The following is a 20,753-nucleotide window of genomic DNA, read 5'->3' as shown; positions in this document are numbered from 1 at the left end:
GTTTCGGAAATGGTCATAATCAGGCCTTCGCTCGTGGCACAGTGAGGTAACTCGTTCACTGTGTAGTTTCCTACGGAGCTGTAAGGCCAGCCACCTTTCGGATTTCCGCTCATGTTAGAATTAGCTCAGGCTGCTCGTCTCATAATAACGAAGGCTTATCGCCAAAGAAAGAGCGTCAAGATATGTGACTTCTTTCAATTCAACCGTGTTTATTAGACAGTCCCAACTCCTATATAGTAATTTCCGAAGATGCGCTTGTGAATAGAATATCGGGGACTCAGAACATATTGTATGGACGAAACTACGTTATAAATGGGGTTTCAATTCTCAGAGAAACCAACAAAAGCTAATTTAATCCCTGACGTCACGCGGGTCATTCTGTTTTGAGTAATTTTGCAAAAGAAAAGGGGGGGGGGACGCTGTTGAAATAGGAATATTTTAAGCCAGTTAAGGAACAGGTTGATTTACCTTGAAAATATGTCTTAGAGGAGGATAGGAGTTGGAATATGAAGCCCGAAGAGTCATCTGGGTACTTCAAAGGAGGTAATTTTATAGGAGGCGGTTTAGAATCATAGTCTCTAAGGGAAGGATACTCCCTGATTTTATAGCTGAGGATAACAAGAGGCAGAAAGCTATTTCTAATTTTACCTCAAAGCGTATCCATTCGATTTACTTCTCATTCAGCTGTGTCAGCAGTGGTGGGGGGGGGGGTGTGTTAGGGAGAAGGCTAAGAGCACGTAAAGGAGAATTGGGGGAAACGCGACAGGTCAGCCACTTGGTGGCTTCCAAGTTCTGGAGGCCAGAAACTCAAGATCAAGGTGTTGGCAGGTTTGGTTTCTCCGCAGGCCTCTTTCCCTGGCTTGTAGGTGACCATCTTCTTACTGTGTCCTCACACAGGCTTTCTTCTTTGCATGCACATCCCTGGTGTCTTGGCATAGCTTTCCAAGGAACCGGCCATATGGGATTAGGGCCCACCCATGTGACCTCATTTAACCTTAATTATCTCTGTAAACTCACTGTCTCCAGACAGTCACATTCTGAAACATTGTGGGGTAGAGCTTCAACATGCAAATTTGGGGTGGGGGGACACAATTCAGTCCATACCAGTAGGGAAGGTGAGAGAGATCAAGAAATGAGTTGAGGAGTTATGCGTTACCAATGTGACAAGTGAACAGGGCAGGGCACACAGAGTGGTGATTGGGAAGAAGCCAGTGGTCGGCTAGTTGCTTCTGCATGAGGACAGGGAGTGGGGTACGGGGCCCCTGAACCAGCCGGTGTGTATGTGTGTGTGTGTTGGGGGGGGTACTAAGGCACCTCAATTCTCATCCCCATGAATCTGACTTTTTCCTAAAGAGCGATGCCATCACACACAGTCTCCATGAAGACTCTTAACCCATCTTAAACTCCTTCAACAGGAAGCTGGCTGAGATGGCTGTGCCTCCAATGAAGGCATCCTTCCCAGTACCCACGTCAGACATGACAGTCAGATAACATTGGCCAAGGGATTCCCTCTCAGACAGTGTGATCCAACACTAATCAAGGAGCTTCCCTTCACGTTAGAAGGCCTTCACAGTGTCTGGCCTGGGAATTTCAGAATGGCTGTAGAACATTGACCGCTGTACGTCTCCCACTCTTTCCTATTCTAAAGGGAAGGGTTTTCTTGCACTTATTCGACCCCTACTCAACCCTGGTTCATCAGTCCAAGGTGTGCCTTTTTAGTTCATAGATCTAGAGGAGGCATCTCTGACTTGATGGGCCTTCTGCTGGAGACCCTAGATTTTTAGCTGGAATGGGGCTGACAGTCCCTCTAAGGAGCTCCCCTTGGGTCGAGGTCAGTGTGTTCCATGAATGAGAAGAACAGTGGGATTGTTAGACGTGCTCAGAGGGTGGGTTGCTATAGAGACAATGTTATGGGTCTTCAGATTCTATCTCCTCATTCTCTTCCTAGGTACATGGGATACTACCTGTCCTGGCTTCTCTTGTAGTGAGTTTGGGGCCAGATGTCTGGGTTCTGGCGAACAGGATGAGTTCACCAGTGCTGTTGGTTGCTCCCAACCTGGCCTTTAGGAACCCTCTTTGAGATCAGCCACTTCTCTTTTCCCTCACCGTGGTGACCGCAGATAACATGTTGGAGGCCAGCACATGATGGACAAGGGCCGCCTGACTCACACGCTGGGTGTTGCATCAGTGGGAAATAAATCTGCTTATTATGTGTATGCCACCAAAAAACAGGCATGTCCCAGGCTTTTCTAAAACTGAAATTGCCTCACTGTTGTATGCTTTCCTCCTTTCCCATCTCCCTCGACCCTTGCTTTCATAAAGACTTCTTATCTCAAATTCCAGCCAGTCCCATGTGCTAACTCATTCCAAATAGTCCCCCCACATACCTTGTTCTCCAAAAATTTAGAGCAACCTCACAAAAGGCTGTTCTGAGGTTTTGTTTCGCAGCTCTCAGCCTGCTCCTCTGTGCTGCACTCTAGCCCCCCGCGGAATCGGAATCAAACAAAGGGGTGGGTCAGCTGGGCAGCTGCCCTCAGAGCCAACCCATGAGAGGCGACGGAAATGCAATAAAGCGAAGGGAATTGTATTTGCCAGAATTCCTCTCAGAATCCTTTGATCAGCTGTTTGTGGGGAGTGGGGCAGAAGGGAGACCCCCGCAAGGGGCACATTCCAGTAATGGCCGGCGTCTGCTCAATCGCTTTCTAGGGAAAGAGACTGACGTGCACCCCTATGACCAGCTGATTGCTCGTGATGAGGAAGGAGACGCTAAGAACCACTACCAACAGCCCTTCCTCAGCCCTTTCCCCCCACTCAGTGCTCAGCCCTCCTCTGAGAACGTACGTAACAGCTTGATTTGGTCTGATGATGACTCTTGTTGCTTTATGGTCAACTTGCCCGTATGTTTACTGCAACCCAAGAGTAAGAAGGGCAGCATAAGTATCTACACATAGTGGGGCCCCTTCTCACTCCTATTTTCCTCTGGGTAAGCAGGTAATTGTAGGACTAATAGGGCCACAGAGCAAATCTCAGCCTCATTTGGGACCTTGTATTTACCTGCAGGCAGTGGGTCCTTTCACAGCTAGAGATAACAAATATTGAACTGCCCAGAGCCTATAGCATTTCTGTAGCGAGAATGACCCCCGTGACTCACCCAACATGATTTTAGCCTGAGACTTGAGAACAAGGCAAGGTGCAATTATGAAGTGAGCCTTACTCTCTGGCGGTCCCTTCCTCATCTCCCAGTGCCCATCTTTTATTCATGAAAGAGTTAGGAGTTGCTGAATGCCCAGACATGGTGCCAGGATTGGTAATTCATAGAGATGAAAAGACCCAATCCTGCCCTCCAAGAGTTCAGAGTTGAGTTCAATTGTTTTAGGAGCCCAGACAGATGAAATTCCAACAGCACATATACCTAAGGGTGGATTTAAAATAACATGATACCTTTGGGGCGGGGGCAGGTATTTAAAGTGTAACTTCTAACTTCAGAACAAACAGACCCCATCCTATATCAGAGGATGTCAAGTGGCAGACGGGTGAAGCTGTCTTCCTAAGGTCCTGCAGTCAGGCCTGGAGACAATTGCTCTTTGGAGGCCGGCCCTGTATTAGGGACACGGTGGTCGCCTCTTCTATCTGACTGCTCACTTACAAAACAAGCCTTTTGCTTTATTCATCAAAATGGCTTGGCCGTTATCAACCCTTGTGCACCGTATGAGTCTTGCAGAGCAACCCTGGCCTCAGTGCTCCAAACTAATAACCCTCATTGGATGTCTTCCAATGCTGTCTCATGGTGTTTGAAATTTTGGCAGGAAATCTAGGGTCAACAGTTGTTTGCAAAGTATTCAGCTTGGTTACTTTGGGTGAAATGATGTAACCATCGCTATATCTTCGGTAAATCAGCTTTTGAATCTAAAGTCACTTAAGGGCAGTGGCAAGGCTGATGGGTAAGAATGCAAAAAACTGCAGGCCTGCCCAGATACGGCCGGTCAACACACACACACACACACACACACGCACACACACACACACACTTTAAGTAACCTTTTGCAACTTATATTCAAAAAGAGCAAGGAAAAAGTATTTGCAAATAATAAAACATCTCCAGACTAGACGGCGAGCTAAACACGATCCAAACCAAAGGACTTTGCGGAGAAACAAGAGAACAACACAAACAAACAAAGAAAACATAAAGTAGCCCCTTGGTAGTCAGAGATGTATTTTTAAGACCACCCAAACCCCCAAGCACCACTGCTGTTCAAGTGTCTATTCACCAGGTAAGTGACTCACTCCTGCACACAAATATCACAGATTACTAAACGCTAAGGATGGTGGGGGGACCCTCCTGAATGTCTCAAACTGTGATGGTAAATCTTCAAAGGAAGGGACCCTCTCATGATTATGGGGATAAGACCAAAGGAACAAAGGCTAATGACTCACCGGTTACGTACATCCTTGGCCTCTATTGATAAATATGTTAAAGAGGTTCTGAGCTCAAATTTATTAATAAAATGTACAAATTAGACGCACAAGACCACATTGCAGTTCCTCATCGTTTCTAAGCGACACTGATAAATATTTAAACAACATAATGCACCTGAATGAAAATAATTTCATAATTTTGTAAGAATCTAGGGAAAAGCTTCTGGCCAGAATATGTTCACTTGTGCCAGAGGAGAAGATCACAAGCAGATTTCCTGTACACACACACACACACACACACACACACACAGATGCACTCATACTCACACAGAGATGAAGAAAAAAAAAGAAAGACAGAAGAGGGTGTAAGAAAGACACTAAAAGCACCAGATGGGGAAGGTAAGTTGGGTCACCACCTAGGGGTGATTCTTCACACTGCCCAAGCTCATGGAGCCTCCATCATATGACATGATCACGTCTCATTAACCAAAAGTTGACCACATAATTCCAGGAAGGTAGGCATGGCAAATGGATTTCTTTGAGGGAGGCATCAGATTAACAGGATGCAGTGGACCCATTTAGAATTTCAGAAAGTCTTCGATAAGTTTCACAAAATCCATCATGAAATTGTTATAGAAATAATTCTCATTAGATATGCATAAAAGAACTTGCTCGGAGTAAGCAATCAACACAGGCACCACAAACAGCCAAGTGCCCTCGCTAACTATAGGCTTTGTTAAGAAACGCAAGTTCTCGTTGTGATATCTCGTATGGTTTAAAACAAACAAAAAACCGAGCAGTATTGTTTAGCGGTTGTATTATTGCTGTACAGCAAAATACCCCCAGATTTAGTAGCTTAAAACAACAATAAATATCAACTCACGGTTTCTACGGGCCAGACGTCCAGACCTCTTAGCTGGGTGCCCGATGCTCAAGGTCTTTCCTGAGACTGTAGTCATTCAAGGCCGGATCAGGGCTGAGGACTCCGGTGCCAGGCTCACTCATGTAGCTGTTGGCAGACCTGAGAAATTTGTATCCAGTTTACTTGTGTGGGTTTACTTATGTGGGCTGCTTCATGCCATGGCAGCTGGCACCCCCCACGGAGTGTCACCCAAGAGTTGGCAAGAGGCCCCAAATGGACCCTACAGTCTTTTTATGACCTGACCTCAGAAGTAATATCCCATCACTTCTGCTGTCTTCTAATTGTTAGAAGCAAGTCAAAGTTTTTAGCTCCCAAACAAGGCGTGAATCCCAGAAGGCAGGGATCACTGGGGCCAACTTTGGGGCTGTATAGCACAGTGGCTAGGAGTCTGATTCTGGAATCATAATACCTGCGGTCATGTCTCAGATTTTCCACTCACTAGCCTCATGATCTTGATCTCTCGGTGCTTGAATTTCCTTACATTTAAAAAGGGGATAATAAAGCACCCACCTCACAGAGCTGTTATGAGTAGTCAGTGAGTCCTTAAAACACCGCCTAGCACTAAGTAAGCCTTCCAGAAGCTTTGGTGATTATTACAAGGGATTGCTTGGTACTCTGGATCTCAAAATGTTGTGGGGCTAAAAATGAGAACTTTCTGTCTTGGGTTACACAGGAGGTGATATATTTGTTACGTGCATTACCCACAGGGAGGTGGTACCGAAGGAAAAATAAAATGGCAAAAGTATAAATGGCCGCCCGAGTGGAGTTCCCATCTCACGGCAAGAGGGCCTTGGGTGGAGAGGGAGATGTTGATGGGAAGAACCAAAAATCTCATCAGGGAAGTCCAAATTCTCAGAACCTGAGGACCAGCAGCCTTCTTCTGTTTCTTTCTTTTAAAAAAAAATTTTTTTTAATGTTTTTATTTATTTTTGAGACAGAGACAGAGCCTGAGCAGGGGAGGAGCAGAGAGAGAGGGAGACACGGAATCCAAGGCAGACGCCAGGCCCTGAGCTGTCAGCACAGAGCCCGACACGGGGCTCGAACTCATGGACCATGAGATCATGACCTGAGCTGAAGTCAGACGCTCAACCGACTGAGCCACCCAGGCGCCCCTACCTTCTTCTGTTTCTGATGGCTCCCTATCTCTATTTTACTCGTAAGAAGAGGATAGGGGATGGAGAACCTCTTGACTTTGCCCTTCAGAAAAAATATATTTGAGAACTGCCCAAGGTTACAGAATTCCAATAGAGCTAAAGTCAAAGTAAACATATCTTTGCAAATCTTATTGACCTCAGAGTACAGCTATGCCTCCCCACCAGACCTAAAAGCCTTGCAATTGCCAGCAAAGAAAACACTCTCATGATTCACCTGTCAGGCTGCAAAGTGTAGGATCAAGGGAAGTCAGAGGCCAACCTCCAACTTCAGGATAAGAATTCCAAAGATTTTCCGACCCTTCAACTCCACCCCCAACCGATGTGTATATCCAGGGGAATGGGTAAATAAATCACCTAGAAGAAGAAATTTACCGATGGGAAGTGACACAGGCATTCTGTTGAGATTTTCACATATCAGACTTCTTGATTTATTAAATCAGCTTGAAATCCCCAGTATCTAATTCCATCCAATATTTTGGACTGAGACTCCTAATAATAGTAAATGTACTACATGCTTATTATGAGGTAGACACTGCACTGGGGGCTCTTCATGGATTGCCTCAATCACCCTATGAGGTTTATACCATTATTGGCTCTTTTTCCGGAAGAGGGAACTGAGATTTACAGAAGCTAAGTGACTCATGGCCAAGAATGATCTGTACCCCGAAGGCCCCAGCGCAAACACCTTCCGCTACTGTCGGCAAGAAGGGAAAGGCAGAAGGTGTTTAGTAACAAACCGTTGGTTGTGGGATGGGAGTATGCTGGGGCGCACTATGAATGTTGGACGTCCCAGCAGGGCCAGATCACTACAGACCCGCACTAACACGGTAAGAATGTTGGGAAACCTCAAGCTATATCTCCACTCACTAGTCACTGATTAGAGGGTGAAGGAACTCTTTCTGAGGAAAGAAAGATCTGAGGCAGGCCAGCTGGGTTTGACAAAACAGGTAAGGGTTGACAGGGCGGAACATCACTCTTGCTACTGTCCCAGCCCTCCACGAGCAAAAGTGGGGAAGGAGGACAGGGGATGGAGGTGGGGACAAAGGAGTCAGACACACAGAGCTGTATCATCAGAGACACCTTGAGAAGATGAGACCACAGAGTGGCCCTGCTCGCGTCACGTTCTAGATGGGAATGTGGTAAAGCAAAGCTTGGTGACTGCAACAAGAACCACCACTTGGAAAAAGAGGAAACACAGCAGTCACTGCTTCTCTGCGAAGACGGAATCTCGCCAGGGCAGGGACCATAAGGATTCTGTGCCTGGAAGTGGGTGTGTAGCGCCTTAAGTAGACCTTGATCATGTTCCCTTGTCTGTGTTCTCCAGGCCCTGGGATCCTCCCTCTGGCAGGGTGTTCACTGGCCTCATGGTCACGTCTGAAGTGGGCTCTCGGGAATCTGGGCTCCTCGAAGGCTGCTAAAGCCAGTCAGTTGCTAAAGCCAGTCAACTGTTAACGGTTCAGTTAGGTCCTGAAGTTGTTACATTTTCTGCCAGGTGGAGAAGGCCAGGATGCGTAGAGAGGGAAGAATGAGGCTGACAGACAAGAGAGAAGTAGATACAAGGGAGAAGGTCTTCATGTCATTTGAGTTCCGGGTCCAGCTCTTCTTGTACCTCAAATAAGTCATTCTCTTTTCCTTCCTTCCTTCTTTTCTTTCTTTCTTTCTTTCTTTCTTTCTTTCTTTCTTTCTTTCTTCCTTCCTTCCTTCCTTTCTTTTCCTTCCTTCCTTCCTTCCTTCCTTCCTTTCTTTCTTTTCTTTCTCTTTCTTTCTTTCTTTCTTTCTTTCTCTTTTCTTTCTTTTCCTTCCTTCCTTCCTTCCTTCCTTTTCCTTCCTTCCTTCCTTCCTTCCTTCCTTCCTTCCTTCCTTTCTTTTCCTTCCTTCCTTCCTTCCTTCCTTCCTTCCTTCCCTCCCTCCCTCCCTCCCTCCTTTCTTTCTTCAGAGAGAGAGTACAGGGTAGGGGGATGGGGGTGGGGGGAAGGTTGGTAGGGGTAGAGGGAGAGAGAGGAGAGGGAGAATCTTAAGCAGGCTTGTGGAGCCAGATGCAGAGCTGGATCTCATGATCCTGAGATCATGACCTGAGTCAAAATCAAGAGTCGGATGCTTAACCGACTGAGCCACCCAGGCGCCCCAGTCCTTCCCTTTCTACTCCTTAGATTCTCTTTAGATTTTGCGAGATGCCCTCGAGGCCTTGGCAACCAGGAGTCCTCACTAACACAATCCTGTAATGAATCCAGCCATCAAAGGTATTTCATTCAATGTCATAGACAGTCAAGTGCTTTGACCTGGACTAGAGTTCTAATAATTTCTGCTCTATTTATATTACGTAACATCCGTTACACATTACCAAGGCAAAAACAGAAACAACCCCCCCCGACACCCCCCCCCAAATATTGTGGTTGACCTATGGCAGATGCATTTGTTTAAGAGGGATAATAAATGAAAATGAATCACAATGCAATGGCTTCTAGATGCCCTGATCAGGCTGCAGAAGTAAGTCTGTATCAATAATAAAAACAGGCGTAAAATATCAGTGGGTTAAACAAAACGTGGCAGTTGCACACAATGGAATATTATTCAGCTTTTAAAAGGAAGGAAATTCTGACACACGCTACCACACACGTGAACCTTGAGGACATTATGCTAAGTGAAACGAGCCAGTCACCAGAAGACATACACAGCACAATACCCCTTACATGAGGTGCTTAGAGAAGTCAAATGATTAGAGGCAGAAAAGAGAATGGTGATTTCCAGGGGCTAGGGGGAGGGGGCCATAGGGAGTTGCTGTTTAAGGGGGTAGAATTATAATTTTATAACAGGAAAAGAGTTCTGGAGATTGGTTGCCTAACAGTGTACTTAACACTCCTGAGTTGTGCACGTAAACATGGTTACGATGGTAAATTTCATGTTATGTGTATTTTACCACAGTTCCAAAAAAATCAGCCGGTGAGATCAGTGTTCTAGAATCTTGCCATTGTGAGCAAACAAAGATATGTGTCGATAAATTAGTCCGGGTTTTAGGCTAGATGACCTTCCGACCTGGGTAGTTAAAAATTTGATGACAACTATTCCTCGGGTGGGTGGCTCTTCATTTTTTTCCTTCAACATGGTACACGTAGAGACCTTATTCTACCTCAGGCACATGGGGGTAACTGGAAAGGTCTGCTTGAAGCCGGAGGTCATCGGTCGGGGGACTGTAGCCGTCCCAGCACCCAGCCAGCTTGCCAAGTGCTGACTGTCAGTGCACTCAGTCACCTATTCACGGCACACGTGTTCATGGCTCAGTCCCATCAGCAGGGCCGCTTCGCATGATGATCACCTCTGTCAATGGCTAGATTCCAAAGCCGACAAATTAAATGTGTATAACCTGTAGCTCTGAACAGATGGAGCGGTTTTACTCCGGATGTTGTTGTTTTGTAGCCTGCTGATCTTATCGGCAAAGCCTTGAACATCAAGACGATGTGTACTTAAAAGCGCCTGATTGATTAGCTGCTAGTAGCTGGTCCTCAGATGCTACACGAGATTGACAATAAGAATAAGCATTAGTTGTTATTAAAGTAGATAGAGCACAACTAACAGACCCTGGGACATTATTTTTCACATTCACCATGACTTTTGGATATAAACATAAGTATTCATTCCTTTTGAAAGAATTATTTCTTCTCCCTAGCCAACCACCCACAACTGTAATGAAATAACTTATCTTAACCCAGAGTGGGTATTTTCTGAAGTCACGTAACAAGGAAAATGGATCCCCCAAATAGGGCACCTGCATTCTGCTATATCACCACACATTACATTACATTAGAGTACACTTAACTCCAAAATAAAGGAGGAACGTCTCTGTATCTTAGATCAAATTCTGCCAATGTTACTCTTAGAATTCATCATGGCTTTTTGAAATGTCATTTTAGGAAAAAATGTTTGAGAGTGATGTTTCTGGAAAATGAACTTGTGGCAGACTAAAGATGATAGTCCTCTCTTTGAGAGGCGGGGTCAATTCCCTCTGCCCTTGAGTCTGGGTGGGCTGTGGCTGGTTTGACCAGAAGTGATGCTGCCTTATAAAATGCCAGGCTAGAAGAAGCGTTACCCTCATAGAAATCCTGCTTTATGCGTACAACGGGTTAAGTCTATCTTTGAGCCTGGATGTGCCCAAACAGTTCTAAGGTAAATCATCCAAAGAAAAATTCAAATAATACCTAACTAAGGCTATAACTGACTAATATGTTGCCTCCATATTTGTTTTCTCTTCTGGTCTGGTCACAATCCTCAAGAAATCTTCCAACCATTCCAAGGCTGAAAGAATCTTCAGAAACGGTGATCTATGTTGATTTCCTATTTGGGGAGAAATACATGCAAATAGACTTCTAAGTCAGCATGTTATTATTATTATGACCAAATGTTGAGAAAAGTTTTGGGGGATGACTGAAAGATCATGACAGCTATCAACAGAGTAACTTTATTTTTCATCAAATGTCAAGTTATTTCAAAAGTACTAGACTCCTTAAGATGTAAACAAATTTTAGAAAAACTAAAACTAAAAAGGACGATCTCTATTTCACAGACAGTGGTCAGCAAAGCAAGGAAGGCCTTAAATCAATAGATGACAGATGATACATAATGACTTCTTATGTTGTGGAACACTTTAGAGAGGTGAAGTGATTTGCCTAATGTCCCATTGATGGTAAGTGGTGGAATAAAGACAAGACTTCAGTTTATATAGTCATTTTCTTCCTCCTGCCAAGCCATGATGTGTCCATAAACCATACTGCTTCTGCAGAAATCCACATGAGACATGAATATTCGAGAAATACAAAACTTTAAACATGTAACCCAGTGAGCTCATTGCCATGGTGCTGATCTACCGAAACTTAATTGAAAAATTGGTCCAAGCACTGATGTCATGGGACATGCTGTTTTTGTTGGTTGCTTAACGGAAGTTCAAAGAAAGAAAGCAAGAACTTACCCCACACTCCAGCCTCCAGTTCGCGTTGGGTTCATCTGATACTGGCCACACATTAGGTGCTATAAGTGTTTTAAAAATCTCCCTCTAATAAAGCAGGAGGACCCAAAGTTGGTTCTATTGAGATGTGTTATTTGAATATTTGATATTATTTCCCTCTCCCTATTCTGTTCACCTTGAAATAGCATACTTTTCAAAGCTTATAAGCAATTGGCTTGCACAAAAAGGTAAACGGATAACTATATCTCTTAGGACAAAGAAATATCAGTAGAGGTAACGGTGTGTATTTGTGTGTATATTAGAAAGTTTGGAAATAGCAAGCATTTTGTCACTGAAGAGCTATAAAGCTTCCAATGTCAACATAAGCCAGTAGGTTATATACATGGCCTGTTCAACTCTGGACCCAATAGCCAAGATCAAGGCCATTTACTGATAAGAATAGACCTTGAACAGTACTTATCAAGGTCTTTTTTTTTTTTTTTGGCCCCCCTACAGCTATTTGGGAACGCTGAAACCAAACTGTATTTGCATGTAGCCTTGATCCTGTGTGTGTTGTACTTCTTATGTTTACTCTGAGGTAGTTCTTTATTCTTAGGCCTATAAACTCTAGGTCAACGGCATTTAAAACAAAACAAAACAAAACAAATGTGATACCACAGCCACATTTTCACTAAGAACCAAGCCATTATGTAATGGATGGTGAAAATGCCATATACAGCTACTAAGGAAGACATCGCCACCCTTTTCTGCTGAGGACCTCAATTGGTCTGGTGAAGAGGCTAAGTTTATGATTATAGACAGAAAAGAGGGAATTGGCTTTACTTAGAAAATTTGGAGTTTTAGGGAGCATTAACTTCCTAGCAGAGAGCATAAAGTCGGCACGGTGGCATAAGCCTGGAGGTGCAGCACAGAACAAGGTGGCCAAAGAAAAATCCCCAGGAATAGACAGTGGTAGGGCTGGAATGTTCTACTGAAGTTGTTTGTCTTGCTGTAATATTTCTTTCCGCTTCCTCTGCAACTTTTATTAAAGTTGGCTGCCCAAAGAAAGACCCTGTAGGCAGAGTTTTGTTTTTGCTGGGCTTTTGGGGGAGGACAGGATGGGTGATGTCCAGGTTCGACATCTGCATCGATGTCGTGCAGCATAGGAACAGGGTGGTGGGATGGGGCAGTGGCATGGCGGTTCACAAATTGCACTAATTCGTTAGAAACAAGGAGCTCAGAATAAAGATGCTCGTGAAAACAAGACAAATGTGGAGCAATGCTGGGGAGGGCTTTTGACTTCTGCAGGACGTGGAAGGGAAGTCAGAGCTGGTCTCATGTAGAAATTAGAAGGATGAGAAAGCATAGCCGCTCTGGGTAGAAGTAATTCCATGTTTCTCCTGCTCACCTTTTTCCTCTCTGGAAGGGGGTGGTTAACAAATACACAAGTATCTTTACAGAACTTTTCTTTATCTTGCCTTTAGGAGGTACTATGAGCTTCTTTTTGATTTTACAGAAGATATTAGAGCTCTGGGTTGCTTTTCCAGGGACACTACTGAACAGTGGGAGAGTGAGGGATTACGCTGAGACCTGACCCCAGGATGATGTTTAGGGCACATGGACGCAACGTGCCCCCCCCCCCCCCCCCAGAGTGACTGAAAAGCATACTTCCCTACACTGGGGGCAGAGAGGATCTCTGGTGGCTTGTGATCTAACCAACTCACTTTGCCACACATTAGTGAGACTAACGATATATTGACGTATATATTCAGATCCCTAAAGGAAAAAGGAGATTTTAAAGGAATGAATGACATTTGCCATATCATCATTTGCATTTACTCTCTTAACACTGGTTCTTCAGCAGTCTGTTTTCTTGGGGGAATTTGCTGCAGAAAACACACTGTTTCTGTTCTTCGCACAGAAATTGCAGGGACTGCAAAGTAAGTATGATCAAAATAGGGAAACCGTGTGCAAATGAGGGACAGGTGGGAGAGAATGACAAGTAGCTGTAATCAAGTGAGAGCATTAAAGACATTACTGGAAAAGTAAGAAAGCCAGTTCTAGGTAAATTAAGACAGACTGATCACAATTACCAGTGGCTGAAAAGTCCGAAAGTTAAAGATCACCACGAAGATTTTGGATTTAGTTAAGAAAGAGGTTGGGATGCCTGGGTGGCTCATTGGACTCTTGATTTCGGCTCAGGTCATGATCTCATGGTTTGTGAGATCTAGCCTTGCCTCAGGCTCTGCGTCAACAACGTGGACGCTGCTTGGGATTCTCTCTCCCTGCCTCTCTCTCTGCCCCTCCCCTGCTCACTCTCTCTCAAAATAAATAAAGAAACGTTAAAAAAGAAAAAAAAGAAGAAGAAGAAGGGGTTAAGGAAGACCTTAACATGGCTGTTTCTGATAATTGAGGGCAACAAAAGTCAGAGCCCAAACTGGGGAGAGAATTGGAGAGTGGACAGCGAGGCAGTTCAAGCGTTTACGCAAGCCAAGTGGGTTCGGACTCCACTGAGGAGCAAGGCGAAGGAAATAGAAAGACACGAGAAGTAGACACTGTCAAGCAGAAAAACTATTCTCCCTTATATGAGAGAAAATCTGGCTCTCTTTAATGACACAGAAAGAGACAGAATGAGAGAGAGGGAGAGAGGGAGAGAGAGGGAGAGGAAAAAAGAGAGATAGAACGATCGCGAACAAAGTACGCAGGACACTTGTTGTGTTGAGCGCTGGGCGTTGTATGTAAGTGGTGAGTCACTGAATTCTATTCCTGAAACCAATATTACACTCTATGTTAACTAAAATTAAAAAAAAAAAAGAATTGGGAACCAAAATAAAGCAGGCAGGACTATTTTAGAAAATAGAGGGCTGAAGGAGATTAGGAAGTCAGTAAGAAAAAAGGTATTGTCCTAAATGAACTGTCACCAAGTGACACAGCGGCAGGGATTGTTGAATTCTTTAGTGACAAAAAGATCTAAGAGAAGTGAATGATTATGTACAATCAGAGTACTCAGCGGCACGGAGATAACAATGGATAATTTCACCCCGAGTCCTCACAGCACACAGAGAATAGAAGAATATTGAGTGGAAATAAGGATGAAATCTAGTGAAAGCTTAAAACAGGAACAGAGAGATTTAGAAAAAAAAATTGTAATAGAAAATAGGTCAACCATCAGGAGGTTAATGGGAAAGTGCCGTAGATAGTTGTTAAACTATACATTATCTTGTACAATTCCCATTACGTATAAGGTAGGCATAGCATAACGAGGTAACTAAGGCATAGAGTTAACATGCCTCGACCCGCTGGTCAATGATGAAGTCAGGGGTCAAAGTCAGACCTGTCTCCAAAGCCTATACACTCCACCACCATTAACATTTTTGTCATTAATGAGCATTAAAATTTTTGGAATACTTTAGTATGCGTTAACCACCTTTTTCTACATAGCTGAAAATATTAACCACGCTTCACAAGGTCAATCATAATTTTCAATATTCCCCGACCGTATTTCACAAGTTGCCCTCAAAACATCATTTAGAGTTTGTCTCTCCGGATCAGGCTCTAGTTCAATGCACACTAATCCAGTTGTGTTCCTTATCCCTCCCTGAATCTAGAAGAGTCTCCTCTTTTCATGACATAGATCTGTCCTGTAAAATGTTTCACCTTCTGGATTTGTCTGATCACTTCTGGTTGACCTTCAACTTATTCTTCTATATATTTCCTATGAAGCGCAACTTTCATCTAAGGCTGACAGATTCAAGTTACAGTTCTAGTAGAGAGTTATCTGGCAAGTTCTACACGTATGCCACAGGCAACCCACTGGGAGATGTGCAGTGCCTGGCTGTTTCACCACCGGGGATGCTAAGTGCGGTCCCTGAATTAGGGGGCTGCTGAAATCAGCCATTTTTTTTGAAGGGACTCTGGTTACTTTCGGTGAGGAATAATATTAGAGACTGAAATTTGGGCTAGAAATGGTAAGAAGCTTGTTTGTTTGCTTTGTTCTCCCTAAGTAAACTGTCATCCTATGGCAAACCTTTACTTTTTCTTTAAAAAAAATTTTTTTTAATACTTATTTTTGAGACAGAAAGAGACAGAGCATGAGCAGGGGAGAGGCAGAGAGAGAAGGAGACACAGAATCTGAAGCAGGCTCCAAGCTGTCAGCACAGAGCCTGACGCGGGGCTTGAACCCACAAACCGTGAGACCATGACCTGAGCCGAAGTCGGACGCCTGACCGACTGAGCCACCCAGGTGCCCCTATGGTAAATCTTTTCTAACATGACTTTGTTTTTAGCATGAATTTTTTCATATTATTAAATATTCTGCATTTAAAAGATGACTGAATAATATTTTATACAGACACCATACGTTTTGTTGATTAGATCTGCACAGTTAGACACTAACAATTTTTTTTAAAGTTCTCAAACAATGAGAAAAATTGTATTGACCTGTAAAATTGTCTTTTTAAAAAGTGTTTATTTTTGAGAGAGAGAGAACATGAACAGAGGGAAGGGGGGGGGGTGGGAGAGAGAGAGACAGAATCCCAAGCAGGCTCTGCACTGTTAGTGTGGAGCTGGACACGGGGCTTGAACTCAGAAACCGAGAGATCAGGACCTGAGCTGCAGTCAGGAGCCAGACGCTTAACCAACTGAGCCATGCAGGCGCCCCAACCTGTAAAACTGTCTTTAACCTATTTGTTAATGCTATAATTTACCAGCTATTCCACAGATATTACTATACTAAAAACGCTTTTGACAAGATTCCTCAAATTCTTTTACCAGTAGAACAGCGCCAGAAAACCCACCTACAAGGAAGAGAATAAACAACACAAGGTGTATTTTCTGTGGATTTACTTATTGGCCATTTTTACCTCCATCGCAACCACCTTTAGGCACGTTATGTTGGTCAGGGCTCAGTTTTGTGGAAAGAATCAGAATTAAGAGCTGAAGGACCATGTTCGAATGTCCTTGTTCCGGACAGAAGACCAGGGACTGGCAGAGCTGGTGATAAAGCATGTTGAGCAGTTTAGGACACCCAGCTCTTAAGCCAGTCTTCTCTGTTTCCACCTGCCAACTCTGCCAATTTTGTCTTTATTAGCGGGCCCGGCGAGCATACGGTTTGCACACACAATTTGGAAGAACCGGCCACTGCAAGAATCGAATCTGAGTAATCAGAATCTAGCCAAAGAAAACAGCACGGAATATGATATGAGCCGTCAGCACGGAGCCCGACGCGGGGCTTAAACTCACAAGCCGTGAGCTCATGACCTGAGCCGAAGTCGGACGCTCAGCCGACTGAGCCACCCAGGCGCCCCCTGGCGAGTGCATTAGTGAGGGAGTTAAGACACTTGGGGCATAAGAGTTGGATGCTCTCCGGAGAGAATGGCCCGTGGACAATGTGCCCAAGTGATAAACATCTGGGCAATGACACCACACCGAAAAACCCCTAAGGACTAGTACACGACACTGTCAACAGTTTCACATCTTACTGTCACATTTCTGACAACGCACGTTGTGTTCAGCCTCGTATTCCTTAGGCATCGCACAGGTCAGAAAATGCGGGGCGAATGATGTCGCGGTCTGGGTCACTCCCAGCTCTTATTTTAACCAGTAGGTTCCATCCTCTCCCTACACTTGATTCAAACAGCTAAGGGAGAGACAACGATGCAAATTCTATCCCAGGGCCTCCGCACTGTCTGCTGGAGACAGTACTCAGGAGCCGAACTGGCACATACTGATGTCCCAGCACTAACTTGTCAAAGGCACTATAGGATTCTGTCTTGTTAACAGCAGCACCTCGATCCTTGTGAAGATCAGCGGGGCCGGTGGCCTTCGATGTTTACTACCGGATGATGACATATGAAAAAAGAAATTCTTCACTCACCGCCCTACCTCCCCTGGCTCCTCCTCCAGACACAGGCATTGATGGGCGAAAATGCCGTCCTTCCACTTTCCACCCGGGTTGTTTTATAAGATTGGAGTCATTTTGTGAAAGAAGTTAACCGGTAATCAACAAGAGCATGTCTGATATTGTTAATTGCTGCCAGGCGGTGATAACTGTTACGGTAAGCTCAATTCTTTTCTTACATTGAAGATAACCACCTGCCAGCCTCCATCCACCGCCATGTTTTAGCACACAGGATTTTTCAAAGGCTGTACACGAAGAATTTTTCAGATTCCTAGGCTTATTAACATTTTGGCTTTCAAGATATTCCGGTTTAAAGTTGAGCAAGAATACCAGATTCATGCGCTAGATCAATGTAAAAAGAATTCGACATTCACTGCTCCGATTAAAAAAAAAAAGACTGGGGCGCCTGGGTGGCGCAGTCGGTTAAGCGTCCGACTTCAGCCAGGTCACGATCTTGTGGTCTGTGAGTTTGAGCCCCACGTCGGGCTCTGGGCTGACGGCTCAGAGCCTGGAGCCTGCTTCCGATTCTGTGTCTCCCTCTCTCTCTGCCCCTCCCCTGTTCATGCTCTGTCTCTCTCTGTCCCAAAAATAAATAAACGTTGAAAAAAAAAAATTAAAAAAAAAAAAAAGACTTAGAGGACTAGTGCCTGATTCCTTCCCATACCGTTTTTTGTTTTTTTCTGCCTCATTATTCTTGACGTAATAAAATTGCTAGGGAAACTGCAAACACTGAGGAAAAATAGAACAAAACCTTGAACTATATTTGAATACTCCACACAAGAAGTTACAGAGCACCAAAGTGACCAAATCATCATGGAGTAAGATTGTATTTGAGGATGGCTTTGGTGGTAAAGTTAAGAGTTGCCATATTTGCCGAGTATGTTTTAGCATATTATTTAACCTTTTATCAACAGTCTGTAAAATGAGTGTCCTGATATCTCTGTACGTTCACTGTAGATGCTTAATCAGAAATGAGGACAACGTGGGGCGCCTGGGTGGCGCAGTCGGTTAAGCGTCCGACTTCAGCCAGGTCACGATCTCGCGGTCCGTGAGTTCGAGCCCCGCGTCGGGCTCTGGGCTGATGGCTCGGAGCCTGGAGCCTGTTTCCGATTCTGTGTCTCCCTCTCTCTCTGCCCCTCCCCCGTTCATGCTCTGTCTCTCTCTGTCCCAAAAATAAATAAAAACATTGAAAAAAAATTCTAAAAAAAAAAAAAAAAAAGAAATGAGGACAACGTTTGTTGCCCGACCCTACTGGAAACAAAAGCACACCGAGAGGCAGGAGTCGCTGACTTCATCTCTGCTCACAACGTGAGTCTTCCCCAGTCATTTCAGTTTTTCTCCCATAAGGACAACGGGGATAACATTGATGCTGCTGGTCTCCCAGGGCTCCCGTGAAGGCTCGCCTCACCCCGTCTTCCCTACACGCGGCCCTTCCCCCTACACATTTGAGGATGAAGAACTGATTCTTCCATGGGAAGCTCCCAGCCAGTCAACAAGTTTGGGAAGTAATGTTTCACAGCATATGGAGAAAAGAGAGAAAAGGCAACCTGACAAGAGGAAGGCAGGAGAAACGAGAATGGAAACGAACGTTTGTGTGTTGGTTGGAAAACACATCACCACCACCGCTCCCAGCCCCCCACATACCTATAGGATGAAGATGCTTAGATATTTTGGTAGACCCTATGAATCAAAGTAGGCACTAACTATTGTTTATAACAGGAAGAATAAGGAGGGGAAATAACCAAAAATATGTTTACATATACCTAAATGCAATTATTTGAGTAAAAGTCTTAGCCTTCATTGGAGAACCATCCAGAAGTGGATTTAGGGGACTTCTTTGCAGGTATGAAACGAAAAGCTTAAGTCATAAAAATGAAAACTTCTTTTTTTTTTTTTTTTTTTTTTAAATTTTTTTTTCAACGTTTATTTATTTTTGGGACAGAGAGAGACAGAGCATGAACGGGGGAGGGGCAGAGAGAGAGGGAGACACAGAATCGGAAACAGGCTCCAGGCTCTGAGCCGTCAGCCCAGAGCCCGACGCGGGGCTGGAACTCACGGACCTCGAGATCGTGACCTGGCTGAAGTCGGTCGCTTAACCGACTGCGCCACCCAGGCGCCCCATAAAATTGAAAACTTCTAAAACTGCGAACAGTTTTTATAATTGTTTTCACTGATAGGTTACGGTAGATCCTCTTATTAAAAAAAAATATTTAGAGAAAGAAAAGACAAATACAGTTTGTGAATCACCCAGTGGTCCTTGTCTGAGGAGACAAGATCTAATGAGCATATGCCACACGCTCAATGAGTCATGTGTGTGCCTTGGAATCGAATGTAGCCTCTCTTGAAATTTTCATTACATCTCAAACAAAATGATTAGGATGCCTTGGGACATAATTCTATGTTAAAAGTCATTTATTTCATGGGCTGCACATAGGGAACCCCTGATCATTTACAGCTATGAGCTTCAGTGCCATTTTGAGTGTCAAATATACTTAATATTTGTATTTATTTACAGTATGTTAAAAATCTACGCAAATTAAGTAAGTACTAGGTGTTTTAACATACATAAAGACATAAAGGGTGCTATTAAAGAATATCAAAATTGGGGTGCATAGGTGGCTCAGTCAGTCAAGCATCTGACTCTTGGTTTTGGCTCAGGTCATGATCTCACAGTTTATGCGTTCAAGCCCCACATCGGCTTCCACACTGACCATGCAGAGCCTATTTGGGACTCTCCTCTTTCTCTGCCTCTCCCCCACTCACACACACACACACTCTCTCTCTCTCTCTCTCTCTCTCTCTCAAAAATAAACATTTAAAGAATATCAAAATTAAGAGAATTTTTTCAAACATTTATTTATTTTTGAGAGACAGAGCATGAGCAGGGGAAGGGCGGAGAGAGAGGGAGACAGAATCCGAGGCAGGCTCCAAGCTCTGAGCTGTCAGCACGGAGCCCGACACAGGGCTCGAACTCACGAATTGTGAGATCATGACCTAGGCTGAAGTCGGATGCTTGACCGACTGAGCCACCCAGGTGCCCCCGAATTAAGAGAATTTTAAGCATTATTTTCCCTCTGAAAAATAATTTCAAGAACATTGAAACTCACACCTGTTTGCTGATATCCTTGTCTGTTTATAAAGGTTATTTGGAAATCCGTAACTCCAGGTCATTTCTGCTTTCTTTGCTTGCGTGGAAGATTGGGCAATGGGAGTTAATTTAGAGAACAAGAACGATATAAAGTGACTAGTGAGAATTTTATCAGTTCGGCCAAAGTGAGAGTCAAGCCAAAGTCAACAAACAGTTCCTCACACTAATTTCATCTCAAAGGCACAAGCGATGTGCAAGCAAAGTTTCTAGTATCATCTGACTTTCTGCAGTTTTTCAGTTGATGAGGGTTGACATAAACTGCGGCACACTCCCAATTA

The sequence above is a fragment of the Prionailurus viverrinus genome, chromosome F2 (genome assembly GCF_022837055.1).
Source record: "Prionailurus viverrinus isolate Anna chromosome F2, UM_Priviv_1.0, whole genome shotgun sequence".
Lineage (NCBI taxonomy): Eukaryota > Metazoa > Chordata > Mammalia > Carnivora > Felidae > Prionailurus > Prionailurus viverrinus.
This window is presented reverse-complemented; position numbering follows the sequence as displayed.